This window comes from Hesperophylax consimilis, chromosome 25 (genome assembly GCF_061612785.1).
Source record: "Hesperophylax consimilis isolate HC1 chromosome 25, BYU_Hcon_1.0, whole genome shotgun sequence".
NCBI lineage: Eukaryota > Metazoa > Arthropoda > Insecta > Trichoptera > Limnephilidae > Hesperophylax > Hesperophylax consimilis.
Window position 1 is genome coordinate 13,572,914 of NC_142860.1, and position 19,572 is coordinate 13,592,485.

Genomic DNA, 19,572 nt, shown 5'->3' on the forward strand with positions numbered 1-19,572 from the left:
TAATGTAAATTCTACTGACTCCAGGAAGCTGCAATTCTGAAACAAACATCCCTTTTCTCTTCCTTATTGCAGCTAATAGTTCATCTTTAAGATATCTGCGCGTGAATTTTACAACAATGTTCCTCGATTTTCCATTTGTTACGGTACGACTTATTCTGGGGGAAATTCTGCTGGCGAAGTCTACTTCATTTCGGGTGATTTTGCATCCAGCTGTAGCACCGATTTTAGATAGAATGTCATAAACATTTTCATTTTTGTTTTCCGGAATACCACTTATTATAACGTTGTTTGAGCGATTATATTGATCACTGTTTTCAATTTGTCTTTCCAACTGTGTTACTTTCTTCTTAAGTTCTTCAATTTCCTCCTTGTACTCCTTTTTTATCACTTCAACTATAGTTTTTTTAAAGTCTGCAAACGATTTTTCTAGAAATTCAACTTTAAAGTCGTCGAACTTTTTATCCAGAATTTGTAGTAGTTCCGGACTAAAGTTACTGGTGGACTTGGAGTTTGAACGTGTAGTCATTGTTATTTTATATGAAAATTGTTTTTTTATTATTATATTATTGAAAAACAAAGGAAGAGCAAAATTTGACAGTAGTTACAAGCAATGTTATTGTTGTATGTTACCCGGCGTTGGTCGGAGACTTTTCTCTATTTTCTATATATATAATATGCATGTTTTATATATAAATCTTCCGGAAAAATTCTATAAATGTTAGTCGAAAAATTATAAACATCCGTTGCGCAGTTTAGAAGAAACAAGCGCACAAACAGACAGCCTCGGATAGCGACTTTTATACTATTTAGATATTTGTAAAAGTGTCTAACAAAATACAACATTTTGGAAACAAGCTCGAACTTTTGTTAACCTGATTTGTTGCTCTTTCCCAGATTGGCTAATTTATTAATTTGAATGGATGCAAATATTATTTAATAATTATAAAAAAATATATATTTAAAAAAGATTAGCAGAACGTGGTTTCGATCCACGGACCTCTGGGTTATGGGCCCAGCACGCTTCCGCTGCGCCACTCTGCTCTATGGAAAAGCTGCCAAAACTGGTATACAAGTTTCGCAAGAAAGATACATAACCATATTTACGAATTGCCGCAGGAATCAATATTAATTTCTTTGCAAGATGTCCTTTCAGCATTATTCAAACATAGTTATCAAAAAACCTTATCGTAAATTTTTTTTATCGTTGTTCGATCAGTGAATTTAATTGTCATTCTTTCGCTACAAAGGGTTTCAAGTAAAAAAGATCAATAATATTTTTTGACATTGCTTTGAAAATTGCATATCTCTGGTTATTAAAAATTCGAATATATTTTACATTAAATCATGTTTTCGATTATTTTATTCAATCAAAATATAATAATCAGCATGTTGGAGCTAACCCGGATCATAAAGTTCAAAGGTTTCTAAATTCAATTTATTTCAACCGAAAATTAACATATTTTACATTGAGAATCGAAAGAGCTTATTTATTCCTTTATGTTTTTGAAAACTCTCACGAGAAATATGATTTAATTAGCGAAGACGCGTGACAAATCACGGGATATCTTAATTCCTTTTTGAAAAATTCATTAAAAATAATTTTCTGTTAAAATATTATATTATAGGTAAGTACCTATTTGATCCTAATTTTTCACACAAGTAGTACCAATTGAACTCAAATTCAAAGCAAATTTTAGTTCATTGAACGTGAAAAATGTCACGCATGAATAACTGAAATTCGTATTATGTTTGATGATTTGGGCAGACCCGAGAAAAATCACGGCATATTATAATTGTAGGATGTGTGGAGCTGTAAGTTTTTATAAAATATTTGCCTCAGGATCATTGCCTAAATCACATATTGTCAGTTTTATCATTATAATATAAATATATTTTTTATTGACCAATTATTTTTTTATTGATAATTTACATCTCGAATGAATTCCGTTAGTAAACTTGAAACATCGCTTATCTAAAATATGCTTATCTGAACAATCAGTTCCAATTTTGAAAGTGACGTGAATATTTCAGGAGAGAATTACTAAGATTACACGTACAGCCAACCAAAATTATTATATGTATGATGATTATGTTCAACTGGTTTAGTTTCGGAATATTTTTTATAATTTTTGTAAGACGTATTCAAACCGTTGCTGGATGTTTTTGGTTTTATTGAAATTTTATAATTATATTAGTATTATGAAGAATTCGAAAGCTTTTTAATGAAAGCAATCCTGCACTACCATATACATCATAACTTAAAATGGGCAAAAATCTCTTTTGTAATCTGAGTTAAGTGGAATTTTTTTGTTTTTTTGACATCTCACAAGAAAGCCCCTCTCCGTCAGGTGTAAAGGCAGAGGAGCTTTGTCAACACCTGGTTAGGCAGCGTTGTAGGCTAGTTAAGGTATGGCTACAGGAAGGGATTTATTAATGCGGGTCCTAAAGAGTCCAAGATAATATTATTAAAGAAAAACATGCCGGTAGCTCGTTCCACACACTAGCTGTCCAACACAAAAAAGAGTTTAAGAAAATAAACAGTTTAAATTTTGTATATCTACGTTTGGAAGGTTGAAGATGTGTTCGGTGTTGCAATTAAACCATGCAATATTTTATAATAGATTTATTACAACAAGGATTATTTAAATAATCGCGACGTGAAAGGAGTAAGTAATGTTGATTAGCGCGTTAAAACGTAGCGTGTAGTAGACTGACTGATTACCTTTCCACTGTCGCTTATATAAGGTGCCAATGCGATTCAAGTTGCCCTTAAGATCGTTCCTGAATATTCTAGTTGCTATAGCTACAAACATTGCCACCTGTAACGCTGAGCAACGGTCGAAATTTCCAGTATGTTCTATGATGGCTGGGTACCTTAGCGCTTGGCACTGTGCACTAAGTACTACTTAACACCTATAATATGTTGAATAACAGAACTAAACGTGTTTTTTATAATTTTTGGAGCATATATATTTTTTATAAGTCTAGAAAATTTCTTTTAATATGTAATATTGGTATAAGTACTAGTACTGAGTCGACCGTGAATGACCCACTCATTGAAACCCGCTCATCCGCTCGCTTCCAATTAGCGAGCGGGTGATTTTTTCGTTAGCACCCGGGTCTCGCGACCCACTCTCGCAATCTACTCTTGCCAGCTACTCTCACGACCTGGTTGCCAGGCGCCGGAGTGGCCAGGCGAGCGCACATAGATTGTCAGCACCCGGGCTCAGGACATACTCTGGCCTCGTACTCTCGTGATCTGCTCTCGCGACCCTGATCCCTAGTGCCGGCGGCGTGGCGAAGCGAACACTCATAGATTGTTAGCACCCGATTGTCGCGACCTGCTCTCGCGACCCAGTTGCTGGCTGACGTTAAATAGACGATGACTTTTTAAAAAGTCTCACAAGCATTGTTTAAAATAACATCATTCTAACTTTAATGTATCTTCATAAAACAAAACTATTTACATAAAATTTGTTTGGAATAGTGGGATTATCGGAAGGTTTCTTTCAAAATCACACAGTCGCCACACCCCCCCTTCCTACTTACCGCACGGTAATAATTTTTCACACTGATATTGCAAGGAATGTAGAATCTATTTATTTACAACTCAATGTGGCAAAAAGTTTTTTCTATTATCAACTTTATGAATCATTGTTTCCAAAACAAGTATCGCAAAGCATTTATCTCAGGTTACAGGCATAGCAATAAACTTCTAAAAGATAAATACGCTGAACCTAAATCCACAACTTGTTACTAATTGATCCAAACTTTCTCCTTGGGAATAAGCGCCGTGATAATAATTAATCCCAGTTCAGCAACCCCGAAATCTCTTCCATTCCACTAATTCAAACCCTTGTTGGAAATTCCACAATTAATTCCACAAATAACAGGTATGAATCATCGAAACCACGTCCACAACTTGTGTTTCGCGACAGCACAACAACATGAACAGCCATTATACGAAATGTCTACAATTACCCCTTTGTTCGTTGCGGGCTGAAACGGTATTGTGCGAAACGCGACCCGAACAGATTATGCTTTTTGCTGTTCGTATCGGATTGTGCCTAATGACAATGGGCTCAGATAGATTAAGGGCTAACGTTTTACATAGATATGACTTCAATATTTCCAAAGAAAGTTTTGACTACAAAGATGGCAGCCAACGCGTTTGGTACATTCTTACTATATTTAGGTTCCATGATAACTCAACACAATAACAATTCAACATATCTATAAAAAGTGGTATAAAGTCATAAAAGCGATGAAAAACTAACCAAGAAAATATAAACCTAGTGGTCATGTCTTTATATCACATTTTCAAGGTACGTTGAATTGTCATTTTGTTGTGCTTGATTAATTTTTAAATCAATTAGTTTCGTTAGCTGGATCAGGAGATAGATACGATTAAAGATTTGATATATTGATGACTACAAAGATGGCAGCCAACGCATTTGGTACATTCTTATTATATTTAGGTTCCATGATAACTCAACAGAATAACAATTCAACATATCTATAAAAAGTTGTATGAAGTCATAAAAAGCGATAAAAAAACTAACCGAGAAAATATGAAAACCTAGTTTTTATATCATTATATCACATTTTAAAGGTACGTTGAGTTGTCATTTTGTTGTACTTGATTCATTTTTAAATGAGCAAAATTGAATTCGAAATTTATTCAAGTTAACTGGATCAGGAGATAGGAACGATTAAAGATTTGATATATTGATGACTACAAAGATTGCAACCAATATATTGGTTACCTCTAAAGGAATTCGTTCATTACACCTAAATCTAAAGTATTATTAAGGTTAGGTAAATATGATTTTTCTCGTCATCTGAAACTGGTGTCTTATTCTTTTTGAGGTTGATTATCATCAGGAAAATTGTCATCCAATCACCAAAGAAGTAGGCAGAAATGAGAGACTTTCCCATTATTTTGTCTTCGCGCGCACTCCCTGCTTCATTCAAATGCATGCATCGTCTCATACATCCTCTACTATCAAACCATTGATATATTTGGTTAATTTGGTCGTGCTAATCAATTTTTCGATGTTTACAAATATAACTATGAACATAAAAAATGTCTGCAACATGATGAATAATGTAAATATTAAAAAAAGCTTGAAGACTATTTTAAAACAGTGGAGAGGAAAAGGATCTCTGATTTTTATTAACAAAATGGCGGCGAATTATAAATGGAAAAAAATTAAAATATTTTGCATCTAATAAGTATCGTTTTAACGATTACAAGGAATACTCGCAAAAGAAGAAAAATATTATTTAAGTAGTGTAAAAATATAACATTTTCAAATTTAACTTTAGAGGCGTTTTTCACAAGCTTGCTTCTAACGAAATTACTACCATCAGACCCACAGTAAAAGAAATTCCGAATGAACAAAAAGCTTGAAGGTTAGTAATGTAACACAGTAGGTACTTGTCTTTTTGATGTCTTCAGTACAAACCAACAAAACCAACAAAATTGTGGCACGTGAAGGTGTTAGGTACGCAGAATGATTCCAGTCTCTTTATATCTCTATGTAACAAACCCCTGCTGATAAAATTGTTTAGGTTCTTAGGGGTGGGTTTCCCTTATCTCTGCACGGCACATTTCATTCCAAATTTCATTGTGGTGTTTACGTGCGTGGAAATAAAAGTATACAACAGTTTGTAAACCTTTTCAAGGTAGGTTTACAAATATCAACCTTCGAAGTATACTTGTATGCCTTAGATGTGATTTGATATTTTGTGTACTTTGTATTAAAAATACATTTAAGTTTGAACGGTAAAAAGCAAGTGAAGGATTTTTAGGAAATAAATCAGTTTAATGGTCTTTTTAGATTGAAGGATATGTTTGTCTCATCTCCATTGATAGATTGAGTAAAAATACTGAGTTAGATAAATCAAATCATCTAGAAAAAAATATATCATCATGGCTTTTAAGGCAACTATACTTATTATTTAACAGAAACCGACACATTTTTTATGATTTTTGATTTTAAGTCTACGGTAAATATCGGAATTACTTAAAAAAATATTTTTTAATTTAATGTAAGTCAAACTTAATAATGTTAGTTAAGTTTAGTTAGCAAGTATTTTAGTTTTTTTCGTGCTTAAGGCCCTTTTTCAAATAATGATTCAAAATACCCCACAGATTATAGAATCTCTTGTCACAATTAAATTTTCGGTAAATCATTTTACACATCATAAATTGATTTTTTTTTTAATATTAACTCCACACAGGAGGCCATGAAGAAAATAATTTCCCTCAGGGCCTATGTCATCTGTGGGGATGCTGTGTGGAGGGTCTTTTTGTGGAGAGGAAGGAGTGAACATGGGTCTTGAAGAGTCCCAAGTTGTAGGAGGGAGGAAACACAGAGGCAGGCAGTTCGTTCCACAGCCGAGCTGTTGAACCTAAGAACGAATCGTAGAAGCGACCCGTTCTCATGTGACAAATGTAAACCGTGTACAAATGTTTGGCGCGCGTTTGGCGTGTATCCCGACTACGCACCGGTGCCGAAGGGTAAATAAAATCAATTTTGCAGGGTAAATAAAATCGTTTTATAAGTTGTAGCAATGTAGCCTAACCAAATACTTGCAGAACTTAATAATAACATTATTATATTTGATTTACATAAAATTAAAAAAAAAAGTGGGTGTGTCAAGCCTACGCAAGACAGAAGTGAAACTTCTAGTATTCCTCTCTCTCTATTTTCATTTCATCATCTCTATTTTCTCTCTTAGGTTAGTTTGAAAATTAGAGGTTAAATAATTCAACGACGAAGCATGGATTTGCTTTTTCTAATATTTTCTTATAGATGAATGACGTTCGATTAATGTATAGTTCCAAAAATTTTCAATTTATTCACAAGTATACAATATTACATAAATAACAATATTACAATTAAAAATTACAAAGAAATTACAATGACAATTTACCAATCATGTGCCATTTTCATTGTCAATTTCATGAATATCATTTCCTAATGTCGTGATAATTGGGTTATGGTAACTAAAGTGCGAGATATATACATGAGCACTTAAATCCTTAATGAATCGTGCAAAAACTGCATCGATTGTTGTCCCGTGTCGGGAGAGAACGTTCGTGAGCGGCTCCCCCACCTCAACAAGCGCATATGGTGAGAGAGGGACAGTGAACGGTGAGCGGTGGTGGGGGTACCCGCATTTTCGTGTCGATCCTGACTCGGTTTTACTCCGTCCCCGAATTACGCGCCTAAAGAAGTTTCACTTCAAAAATAGTGGAATTCTATGAATTAAAATCAAAAACAAAGAAATTCACTATCAGGGGTTTACCTCTGTAAGTGAAGTTCTCCTGCGAGAAGACTTTTTTTTACGTACAACGGTAATGATAATGCATTAAATTAGTTATCGTATGCAATATATAAAATTTGTCCAATTGGACAATTCTTTACCAAACAGGAAAATAATTCCGTCAAATTTACGTACTTTGAAAATGATATTATGTTCAATCCAATAATTTTCATCAATCAAGCCATTTCAATCAACGTTTCCAATCTGAATGATGGTATTACACCAGGGCGATACTGATAGTATATTCCACTCTGGAACGAGCCGCAACTATACCGTATATTATTTGAAATGAATAAATGATTAAATAAATGTGAAATAACACAAATTAATCAAATGTATTCATTTGCACAGTTTTGTGTCAAATTGAACAATCGTGCAAAATTCATCACGTTTGTCCATTTGAACAATTCCAACGGACAAATCCAAACAGATTCAGAATTAAGATTTATTGATTCTCATCCCAGAGATAAATAATGACGGATTTCTAATAATTCATGCGGGTACTTAACAAAACATAACGAAGGCTTAAAAGTTGACAACCCCTGACGTTTAGGGCGTAGATCTGACGCGTTGTTAATAATTAATACTGCTCTTGGAATTAGTATTTTTGGATACGTCCTTTAGAACTCCTTGACAGCGGTTGAACAGGTGATTTAAATCTCCGGTAATTTATCGAAGGCGCAATCAAAAAAAGATCTCTTTGCCGTTTGTTATTCGTGTTTTTGTGAACTTTGTAAATTTGTACAATAATGTATATATATATTTTTTTTAATCAACTGTAAACAGGAGGCCCTAAGGAAAATAATTTCCCTCAGGGCCTATGCCATCTACGAGAATGCTGTGTGAAAGCACTTTTTGAGGAGAGGAAAAATTGAATATGGGTATCTTCAAGACCGTAGGAGGGAGAAAACACAGAGGCCGACAAATCGTTCCACAACCGAGCTGTTAGAAGCGACGCGTTCTCATGTGACAAATGCCAACAGTGTACATATTTTGGGCACGCGTTTGGCGTGTTTCCCGATTATGCGCCGGTGCCGAAGGGATCAATGAAGCTAGTTCCTCAGAGCACCTTCCATTGTAATACTGGTAGAAAAGCATACCTATCTGACGACTGTGCGCCAAAGGTTGCAATCCACTTGTTAAAATAGGGAAATATATCAAAAAGACCGCCCGTTTCTGCACAGAGTCAAGGGTCTCAGGTATTATGGGGCTTCAGACCAGAGGTGGCTACCAAATTTAAAAGTGGGGCGCATTTTCGATTTTTACAGGGTTAGCAGTTGTGTACTATTAACCCATCTACGGCTTTATACGTTTTATTAGAATTATTTTGAATATAAAAAAATAAATAAAAATTGAACAAAAATACGGAAATGTCTTTTTTAAACAGTTATTTATTACATATGTAATTTTATTCAACCAAGTTTTTCACTAATGCGTCTTAATTTAGTGAATATAAAAGAGAAAACATTCGCCTATTTCAACACACCTTTAAAAAGTGATAAAAAGTCATTAGAAACGATGAAAAAAAATTAAACCTAACCTAACCTACATAACCCAGTTAATAAAGTTTTTGTTTCATCACTTTCCATGACTTTATATAACTTTTTAAAGATGTGATGAATTATCCGGTCATCGTCGAATTCACTGCGTGAAGTATTAAAAATGTACGAAGGGCGTTGAATGAATGTGTTTTGTTTTGAGTTAGGGTTGCTTTGAGCGATGTTTAGTGTGTGGTTTTATCTGGTTTGTTTGATGGGCAATCTTAACTAAATTACTTGAAATAGTTACGGGCATTATATCATAAAGTTGGCCATTTTTTGTAAAACTAGTATTTCTGCGGAATTTCTACGACTTTCCAGTGATAAAATCCTGAAAAATGCGTCTGACTCCTCATGACTCAGTTTCTTGTGTTTATATACGCAGCTTTTGCCTCCACACCGTTCAACCATCCAAAAAATCAAGATGCACATTTTTTAAAAACGCTTCTCACCCGATGTTTTTTTCCAAAGGGTAAAAGAAAAACGTTCTTAGGGGAGATTTCACAGATTTCATGTAAATTCCTTAACAAGGTGGTGAGATTTTCATGCCAAAGGTTCCTGGCTGAGGTTTGACGAACAGCTATCACAATAGGGCTTTGTTTGTTGCTTGCCTCTTGGCAGAAATTGTGTATTGAATTGTATTGGCGCATTCTGAAGACGGAAAAAAACACGCTTTTTAAATAAAAATTTTCAAAAGGTTCTTACTTCTACACCTACACCAACCATTCTTCCGAAAACATCAAACTCGTTACGGAAAAGTATGGAGAACACGTTGCGTTTGTAATAAATGTTATATTTTACCATGATTTTAAATATAAAAACCTTTTTATTTATTTATTTATTAACGCCCTTTTTTGGGGCTTTTACATGAGAATATTAAGAAATATAAATTATTATTATACATAACTGAATTGCTTCATTAACAACATTTTATATTTGTTTAAACATAAATTAAAAATGTCCACTGACTTGGTATAATTATTTCCCTGCATTAGTATTCTGGGCAAAGAGGAATACATATGGTAGTTAGTCCCAGAATTTCTGCACTGAAATAAATCCTGACTTCTATGAATCTGAATCCAGAAGCTTACCAATTCTAGCAATACCGGACTATCAACTAAATCATTTAGAATAATATATAGAAATACCAAGTCAGTGAAAATGCTTCCATCTGACAATTTGAGCATTTTTATAAAATTAAATATGATCCCCATCCGAAAATATTTCCTGGTCCTGGGAGAGCATTTCCATATTAAGTTCACCATAGCACTGTTATAGTATGCTGGGATCGACGCTTACCTTATACTTTACCAGCATACTATTGGGGATGTCATGTTGGATAAAATAAAGATGATTATATTTCACTCGATTTATGTTTATTGAATTAACGTAAATATATTCACACGATACTAAATCAAAAAATAAATAGGCAAATTACACACGCGAGCAGCTAGCCAGCAGCTAGCCCCAACCAGTACCCAGCAGAAAATGGCGTTCAGAGGAACCCCACTCAGTAGGTAAGTAGTGCGCTGTTATTTCTTCGTTGGGATACCATAGGAGAAAATATATATTCTGTGGCTACTGAATGCGGGCGCGTAGTGACTGCCCACACTGTTATTGTTATTTTTTTTGTCATCGCTTTGGATAAACTTTTTTTTTAATTGCCGGCAACCCGGGCGTTTATTGAAATGACATTATCATATACAAACAAGTAAGTAACCCGCCTCACTAGAAGATTTTGGTTCTGAGGCGTACATTTAGTGTTATATTATTAGTTCTGTATTGGGTAAGGCGAACTGTAGAAATAATTTTAAGAACATGACCACTTATACCAAACTACCGTTTTAAGTTTGTTATAGTAAAGCGCACTTGAAGTGAAATGACACTAAACTGCGCTACATAAATGTTTATTAATGTTATTATTATTATAAACTCGAGATACGAAAATTTTGCACAGTGGCTCTAATAATTTGATCACGCACTATAAATAATATTAAACGACATTTTAAGTACACATTTGCCCTGATGATGGAAACCGTAACGCTGACCAAAACGTTGGCTAACAAGGAGGTAGCGCAAGACGAACAATAATACCTTAATATTTGTATTTAAACCCCTACCCCACGAGCAACTGTGGAGATTTTAGACATAAACATACAAAAAAAATTAAAATTCCCAAAACATAAATCACGAAATGTTATACTTTTTTCCATGAAAATTTCAAATCATATCTCACATTTATGTTGTTCTTTATTGCATTTCATAAGTATTTCCAGTAAACTAGATTTATCTATCATGATATCAGAGATATTGTTATTACCCAAACTTTCATTACATCATACCGTTGCTGTAGGATTTTTCAAAAATATCCATATATTCAGTCACTTTGTTTGTGGGTGAGCTAATAAATATAAACAAGAAAATGCATTTTTTAATTGGACATCAATAAACGAAAGAATGATGCCAAAATAACATTTGAGAACATAGTAAGAAAAATGATTTATTCCCCACTTCTTAGTATACTCACAAGACCTAAACAACATAACTACGGTCACTTCATTATTAAGCATTTAAGAAAACATTACCAACTCATGTGTAAAAAACAGATTTCAAAGTACCACACATAATAGAGAATCTTTTGTCGCAATTACTTTCTCAGTAAATAGTTTTAACCGGTAATAAATCATTTTGAATAATCCAAATTGAAATTGGGCGGGGGTAAATAGAATCATATAAATAAATCGGTTCCATGATAACTCAACACAGTGACAATTCAACACACTTTTAAAAAGTTTTATAAAGTCATTATAAACGATAATTTTTTTTTTTAACCTAACCTAACCTATCCTACATAACCCAGTTAATAACGTTTTTTATTTCACTTTCCATGACTTTATATAACTTTTTAAAGATGTGATGAATTTTCATTGTGATGATTTATCCGGTTACCAAATAAATCGTCTCAACGTGGCCTGACCTGTTTGAAATAATACTAACAATAATAACAATTATTATATTGTATTATTAAATTTAAAAAATATATATATACGAATTAAACACAAAACAATTGATAAAATTTAATTGCACTCTTCAAGTTTCAAGAAGTCAGAAACGGTAAAATGAATGTAGGTATTATATTAATGAGAAAAAACACTTTCCAATACATTATTATAACTGACTGCATCCTTTGCAAAACGATTATCATCCCTGATCCCCCTTCAACAAAAGGAGTACGGTGTCCCATCACGTCAATTGATTGATTTTCACGCTGTTTTTGCTTCAGTTCAATTTCGGTGGCGGAGGTTTCCAATATGGTTCAAATGCTTACCAATGTTTTGAATGGAAGCAAAAATGCTTTTCGGAATAAATGGTGAAATGGATTGTACTTTATTGAATTTGTGAAATCTTCACAACTTATAAAAAATCGACTTGAAATATCAATGTAAAGTTGCTCTGGAATATTAATTTTTCAAGTCAATAATTCATTACGATTTTATTCATTATGTAATTTCAAAAAAAAATTTGAAAAAAAAAATTCAGTCAATAACTGGCAATATAACCAATCAATTAAAAAATCGGGAAACTTAAAAAAAAACACAATTTAAGCAATATTTAACGTGAAATTGATTCAATTACATGACGGTGCTTTACAAAATTATTAATTAACACAACACCCGCACAACGCGCTGAGCCACTCCCAACGAGCATGTTAGTTTAATAAATACTTGATTATTGATGGGAAACCCGAATACATTATTATTAATTGTCACAGCTGATTTCATATGATTTATTTTGCCCTTTTGACTGCTTCTTTATTTAATTGCTAGTTGAAAGCATTGTGTGAGCCAAACCATTGAGAACCCTAAATATAAAGTATGTATCTTATATAATAGGTTCAAAGAAAATGTTTTTTCCCCACTTTTCATTTATTTGAAGTAGACTTACTTACTTTTGAGATATTTGATTCATTTGTGCTTGGTATTTGTTACGGATTAAGACATTTATCCGAAAACTAAAGAAAGTGAGAAGTACATAAACTGATTTCATAGAAAACCAATTTCTTCAAATAACATGCAATTTTTCAACTCTCAAAGACGCTGACAACTTTTTTTTCTAAATAATTTATGATCACTTTCACCTGAATTGAAATAAAATTGACCTAATTTGGGCACAGAGACACGCCCACAACCTCCAAGCAAGTTTGTCTACCAGAACCTGGGTGTATTTTTTTACGTACTTATTAGTCATAAGATGTTTCTACGACTCGTTATTAAGTTCAACAGCTCGGCCATGGAATGATTTGTCGGCCTACGTGTTTCCTTCTTTATACAATATGGATCTCTTCAATACTCAGGTTCAATTCTTTTTGATCTCAAAAATACACAACCACACAGCTTCCCTATAGATGACGTAGGGAAATTATATTCCGTACGGCCTCCTGAGTGGAGTTCTTTTTCCAAATGTTTCTGGATTTTAACCTTTAAGTATGTTGTTGGCCATAATTTCAAATTATGGAGATAAGGAACATGAATATATTTTGTTTGAATTAGCAAATTTCAAAATTATATAGAATATTGGAGTGGAATTCAGACTTAGAAGAGATGAGATGCTGAATGGAGGAGAGGCCATTTTAGATAAGGCTTGATAGAAGCGATGATTTTTGTTTAGAAGGGACAACCAAAGATATGTGATCTAAAGTTTTCCCATCTAGACCACAGAATTTTAAACAGTAAGAAAGAACGGGACGATTTCCAATCCTTATTCGAATAAGCAAGGAAATTTTTTTTGGAAGAAGTCGGGGAATTGTTGAAATCACGGTTTTAATGGGATAGTCCTTTGTATTGAAGCATGGCAGGCTCTCTTGGATTGACTAAAAATGTGCCAATATCTTTGACGATGGAAAAAAATGTAATAAAGAGGAATGTGGTTTAAAAATTTCTACGTTTTATAAATTTTAAATTAAATATCCCACTAGAAAACTTGCAATATCATTTTTTATTAAATTTCTAAAAATACACACATTGGAAGACCGGCGTAAAATAAACGACTTAACTTTTTTATTTAAGATTCTAAACTCTAAATTCGACTGTTGCGAACTTCTGCAACTCATTAACTTACGAATACCTACAATAACAACACGACAAAATACACTATTCCAATGCAACACACATAAGCGCAATTACATTGCGAACTCCTCAATACAACGGTTTCACACTATGGGAAACCAATACTTAGGTGATGTCGGTATATTTAATATTAACTTAACGAATTTTGTGGATAACGTAAAAGACTTATTTAAAGACTATTTCTAAATGGAAGTTTTATTTTTGTAAGCCATTCAAATAGCTGTATTTTTTTTAATTTATGTTCTTTTATTTTTAATATTTCTTTCTCATGTTTCAAAACTTTCATTAAAATTGTACCACCTACATGTAAAAGACCTTTTGGCGTTAAATAAAGGAATAAATAAATAAAAGAGGGTAACAATGGGGTTAGATTGGTTAGATTTGCTCCTCGGCAAACCACCCGAGGAATCCGCAATATCCCAATAACCCACGATGTCAACGTTTTCAGGAATCCATATCAATGTTACAGTTTTATCAGATCTTTGAATGGAGGCTTTCAGCACTCAAGTAAGGCATACAAAGTGATCATCAGGATGAATTAAAGGAATGAATTTAAAAAAAAAACACTCTTCTCTCAGTTTGTATTTGATGATGATGTTTATCTAGCCTTATTTGAAAATCGTCTTTTTTAACCGATATTTATCGAGATGTTCAACAATAATTGAAAACGATCATGTTTCTTTTCATGGTTTTATTTGATACAATAACTTTACTTATTCTAAACCATTATTCGATAATGTGGACTTCACTGGGTGTTTTACCCGAACCAAAGCGCGGTGCTAATGAGCGGTCGTTTGTTTTCACACATTTGCGTTTTCACCACAGAATAAAGATTAATTCAAGAAGTGCCTCGTGGGCAATTTGAGCCTATATTTCCGTACAAAACTGTGTCAAAATGGGATGGCAATATATGATTTCAGGAAAATGTATGAGAGACAGACCTCGTGCAAAATGGTATAGAAACAAAAGGTACTAAGTCAGTTGCATTTTGTTTTTACTTCTAATTTGCGTGGAAAGTTCTTCTGGTTTTCTTTTTTATTCTGTGGTTTTAACCTGTTTGGTTTAAAAAATATAAAAGTTACTTGTAAATGTATTCAAAAAATTGTCGATTAGTGATTTTTCTATGGCGTGGGCCTGTCCGTGTGCTTTGTTTGCCGACTGGCTTAGGGTCAAAACAAATAAAAACTCAGTGTTAACAAAGTACACATGCCAAAGTATACACAAAAACGATAGATAGATAAGGTACCTGCTTTTGTAAACGTTCTGAAAGGTTGAGAAACGAATATTCGGTTATATTTACTTTCACTTTGTAATGATAATACTAATGGCGAATATTATATAATGATGTAGATCAAATTATTACGATTGTGTAGGTGGAATTCGGTACTTTCTATTATTTTTCAATAATGATATTACTTTTTAGGGTTATGCACGTCAATGTTATATTAATAAATCAAAATTAAACAGAATAAGACACCGATCTACCCCAGAACCTCTGTCTTACCAGAACAACACTCTAACTACTGAGGTATTGAGACCTTGTTATTGATTGTTACGTAATATGTGGAATTTTTATTTAAATCGCTGTGTGTTGAGAAAAAGTGTTTTGTCTTCTTCTAAGCACTCTTCATGAATAATATGTACCGCTTTCGGGATTCCACAGAAGCCCACCTAATAATGCTTGCCGGTGGGCTGAAAGTTAAAAGCCGGGTGGAATTATATTTTTAACCGGATGCCCTCGCGTCCCGTTTCACGCGTCGCGGCGCCTCGCGGGCCCGTGTCGACGCCTTCGCTAATTTATGGCGCCAAATTAAATTTACGGCATCTGCAAATAATCGCGCCAAAATTACGCGCCAAGGGAATTTACCAAGGGCTTTGTCGATTACGCAGAATATTTTTACTCGTGTAAGGTCGTAATCTATCGCAATGCAGCACTTTAAAAATCTCCTCGCAAAAGCTAAGAAAATAAAATGCTCGGGGCGGGTTGTTTCGACGAATTTGAACAATTCTTCAAATTTCAAAGTTAATTTTAAAGTTATCTGAAAGATTTTTTCAAGTGCTTTTTATTTCAGTACTGTCAAGCAACTAGCCTATAATGATATAATAACAGAACTTGAATAGAACTTTCACAGAATCCGAAAATAAGCGTTTAAATTTGAAGAAGTTTTTTTAAGGTATATTTTAAAGTTCTGTTATTATTTCAGTTCTGTCAAATAACCGGCCTACAATGATTCAATTCCAGAACTTGAATAGGTCTTTCACGGATCCCGAAAAAAAGTACGTTGTAATTTGATGAATTGTTCAAATTCTGTGAAACAACACATCCTTAGACACACAATACCACTGAAAAAATATTCTCATATGTATGTTCTATATTCTATACCTAACAATTTGACAAAAAACTGATGTCACCAAATTATATAAAAATTTTAGAACGGGTTGTTTTACAAAATCTGAACAATTCGTCATTTTTTAAGTTGGTTTTCACGATCTAATATATATATTTTAAAAATAATTAAAATAAACGCTTAGATACTTACTATGAAATTTGATTATCAACTTAAAAATAATAAGTGTTGTCTCTTATGTTTTTATTCTTATTTGAACTTTAACTGAACCGTTCACCAACTTCAGGATATAATTTCTTAATGTTCTTACTTCCTGGTACCTTGTCTTACGAGAATATAAATTAGCATACCCAGTATATAAAAATTCACTTCCAACTCCTGCCAGTGATGTGTTAGATACTACCAGTACCGCCCTGGTAAAATATCATTTTTTTAAATTGAATAAAATCATGTACACGTTATAAATCGACTACACCAAAACTAAACGCCAAAAACCACCATAATTAAACGGTATCAACTCGCGCAACAAGTTATTATTTCTAAATACATGGACACTGTAACGCTGTACGAAACCCTGCGTGAAGAAGAAAGAAGCGAAACATGGAATAATAACCTAAAAATTAATCATGACAGAGAATTAATCGTGATCAGTGGCCAAATCTAAAGAAATACAGATGCTTCCTAACCTTTCTCTTTACCATTTACATCCCTTTTCTACTTTCACTAAAGTATTTAAATTGTTAAAGTTCCACCACTGCTTCAAGCAATGGCATCTTTTCGTAAACTATAAATACCGTTAAAAATATGTGGAAATTGTAATGTTTATTTTACTGATTTTGATCACAGTATTAAAAATATGTAATTTGAATATTTTCATTCATATTATTGATTTTGAATACTATCTAAAAACACGTTCCAAAACGGTTCCAACTGGCTACAACGTCATTGCCCACGTCGCCCGGCGTGACGTTTACGCCGCCAAATTCACGGATAAAAACAAACATTTCCTTTTTGCGGCAATCAAAAATGGTACATATGAAATCGTCGTGGAAATGCCTTCATTATCATAATACTTTTCTTATTTTTTTAATAGGGCTATTGGCACTTTATAAATAACAGAAGGTATATATATACCAAACAACCATTATAGTCTTTACTAGATTTTTACTAAATTTAATATATAAAACAAATCAAAACTGTGACGAAGCGTCTATTGATGATAGTGGGTTGTTTGGTACATACGTAAACAAAGGGATTTATTACCATGTACGGCGTCACACTACATTTTACGTATTGTGTGGTACCTACCTACAAACCTTCGTGTGAACATCGCACGTGCCGGTAATATGGAACAACATCACAGGTAGATTGCCTAGTGCAGTGGTACGCAAGCTTTACAATTGAGTTTTGTTTATACACTTGAGAGTCTTATTTGCTAGGTCATTTGACGGCCGGCATAGTCCAGTGGTAACGCATTGGACTGCCATTCCGAAGGTCGCGGGTTCGAACCCGGCGTGCGCAAATAAATTTTATTTGATTAATTTGTGTTATTTCACAATTAATTAATTAAAATAATATATAGTATATTTGCGGCACGTCCCAGAGTGGAAGATACTACCAGTATCGCCCTGGTGTAAGACCACCATTCAGAATTGAAACTTTGCTCCAAATGGCTTTAGACGTGTTTAGTGACTAGATCTGAATAGCCAGGTACTTCCCCACCTTCTTCTTTCCCTTCCCCACTTACCTTCAGCCTCACAACATCCCCCAATCGGGGATGCCATAGTCTCACTGGCTTCAGACGGGAGCAGTTGGGACTCTTGTGAGGTATTCACTAAAAAAAAAAAAAAAGGTTACTTGGTTATTTTTAACATCTGGTGACTGATTGCCACGTTATCATTCTTGTTTACCAACCCGGGCACCCCAGCTAATTTACCAAACGAAGCGAACCACTTGAAGTGGCCTTTGGCAGAGGTGTTAGTTATCCAGTAAAAAGTTCCCGGGGCGGCGGTTCCCATACCCGCCTCTCAAAGTTCTAGTACAGATATTTATATTGAAAGGTGGTTACAATGATTAACTCTTATCTTTGTATTGACAACCCATGGAAATTTATTTACACTGAATTAAGTGATTATTGATTTTCTTGGCTAAGTTCAAAAGTTTTATTTTTTTATTATTGTTTTATATTATATTCCTACATTTGGGACATTTTGACCGGAGAAATTTATAATTGCTACTCATATAAGTCATTTCTCCACCGCGGGGGCGGATAGACCCTGTTTCTGCATCCAGTCAAGTGACAGCAATCCGGTGCGGCTGTTCCACGAACCCCCGGTATCATAAGCAGGCCTGGGGAATGTTAGCGCGAGCCCGGTCCCCTTCCGTCCTGTCTTCGGTGACCTGAGTCTCACTTCATTCTCTAGGGTCTTTGAGAGTATCTCCCTCCCCCATTAACATTTCTTCGAAGGTACTCTCGGGAAACCAGCTAGCGAACGCAGGTGATTGGGCTTGTTGTGGCCAGGTCGTGTGCTTTCAAATACTCACACAAGTGTTAGTTAATACGATTCTACATAAAAGGGAAATAAAAATAATAAATATTTCACATACAATTTTTGTTCTTAATGATATAAAAATATAACATCATTTTAATTCAAAACATCGACGATAGGATGAGGAACCATTACTTGCATACCGCTGAACTAATTAATGTTTGGATATTGCATTGTCACTTCCCTGCATAGACAAGCAATTTATTCGTGGCAAAATCAACAACCGCCGCACAGATTCCAATGTAAATGTTTCGCTCCAAATGAAAAAGGGTATGAAAGGTTTAATGGCATGGAAAAATTTATAATATATTGTTATTTTAGAAACAGACCAGCTGACGTGTACCTGGAGTTGCTCAGGTATATAATGTTTGGTGTAAACATTTGAGGATATGATTTCTAGAAAAAACTGGGTGCATTTTGAATGTGGAAATATTTGTTTTTTAAAAAATTCAAAAGTTGACTTTTTTAAATAATTGTTTCACTCAATCGTGCCATTTATTCCTTGGTAGTTCCATTCACTTCCGCATCATACATTCTCCTTTTTCCCTTTTCTTCGTTCATCACTTACGCCTCATTACACAAACTCATTATTGAGGACATCTATTATTTTCTTTTTTAGATTTTTTTTTAATTTGCTGACAATATTAAACTTTATACCAGAATAAATACGAAAGCG

At 33.9% G+C, this 19,572-nt stretch overlaps 1 non-coding gene across 1 annotated transcript; it reads right to left on the reverse strand.

Moving 5' to 3' along the window:
* Positions 1-969: 969 nt before the first annotated feature.
* On the reverse strand, positions 970-1,041 carry TRNAM-CAU (transfer RNA methionine (anticodon CAU)). The gene has a single exon. It is a non-coding gene; the product is annotated as a tRNA-Met (tRNA).
* Positions 1,042-19,572: the final 18,531 nt, after the last annotated feature.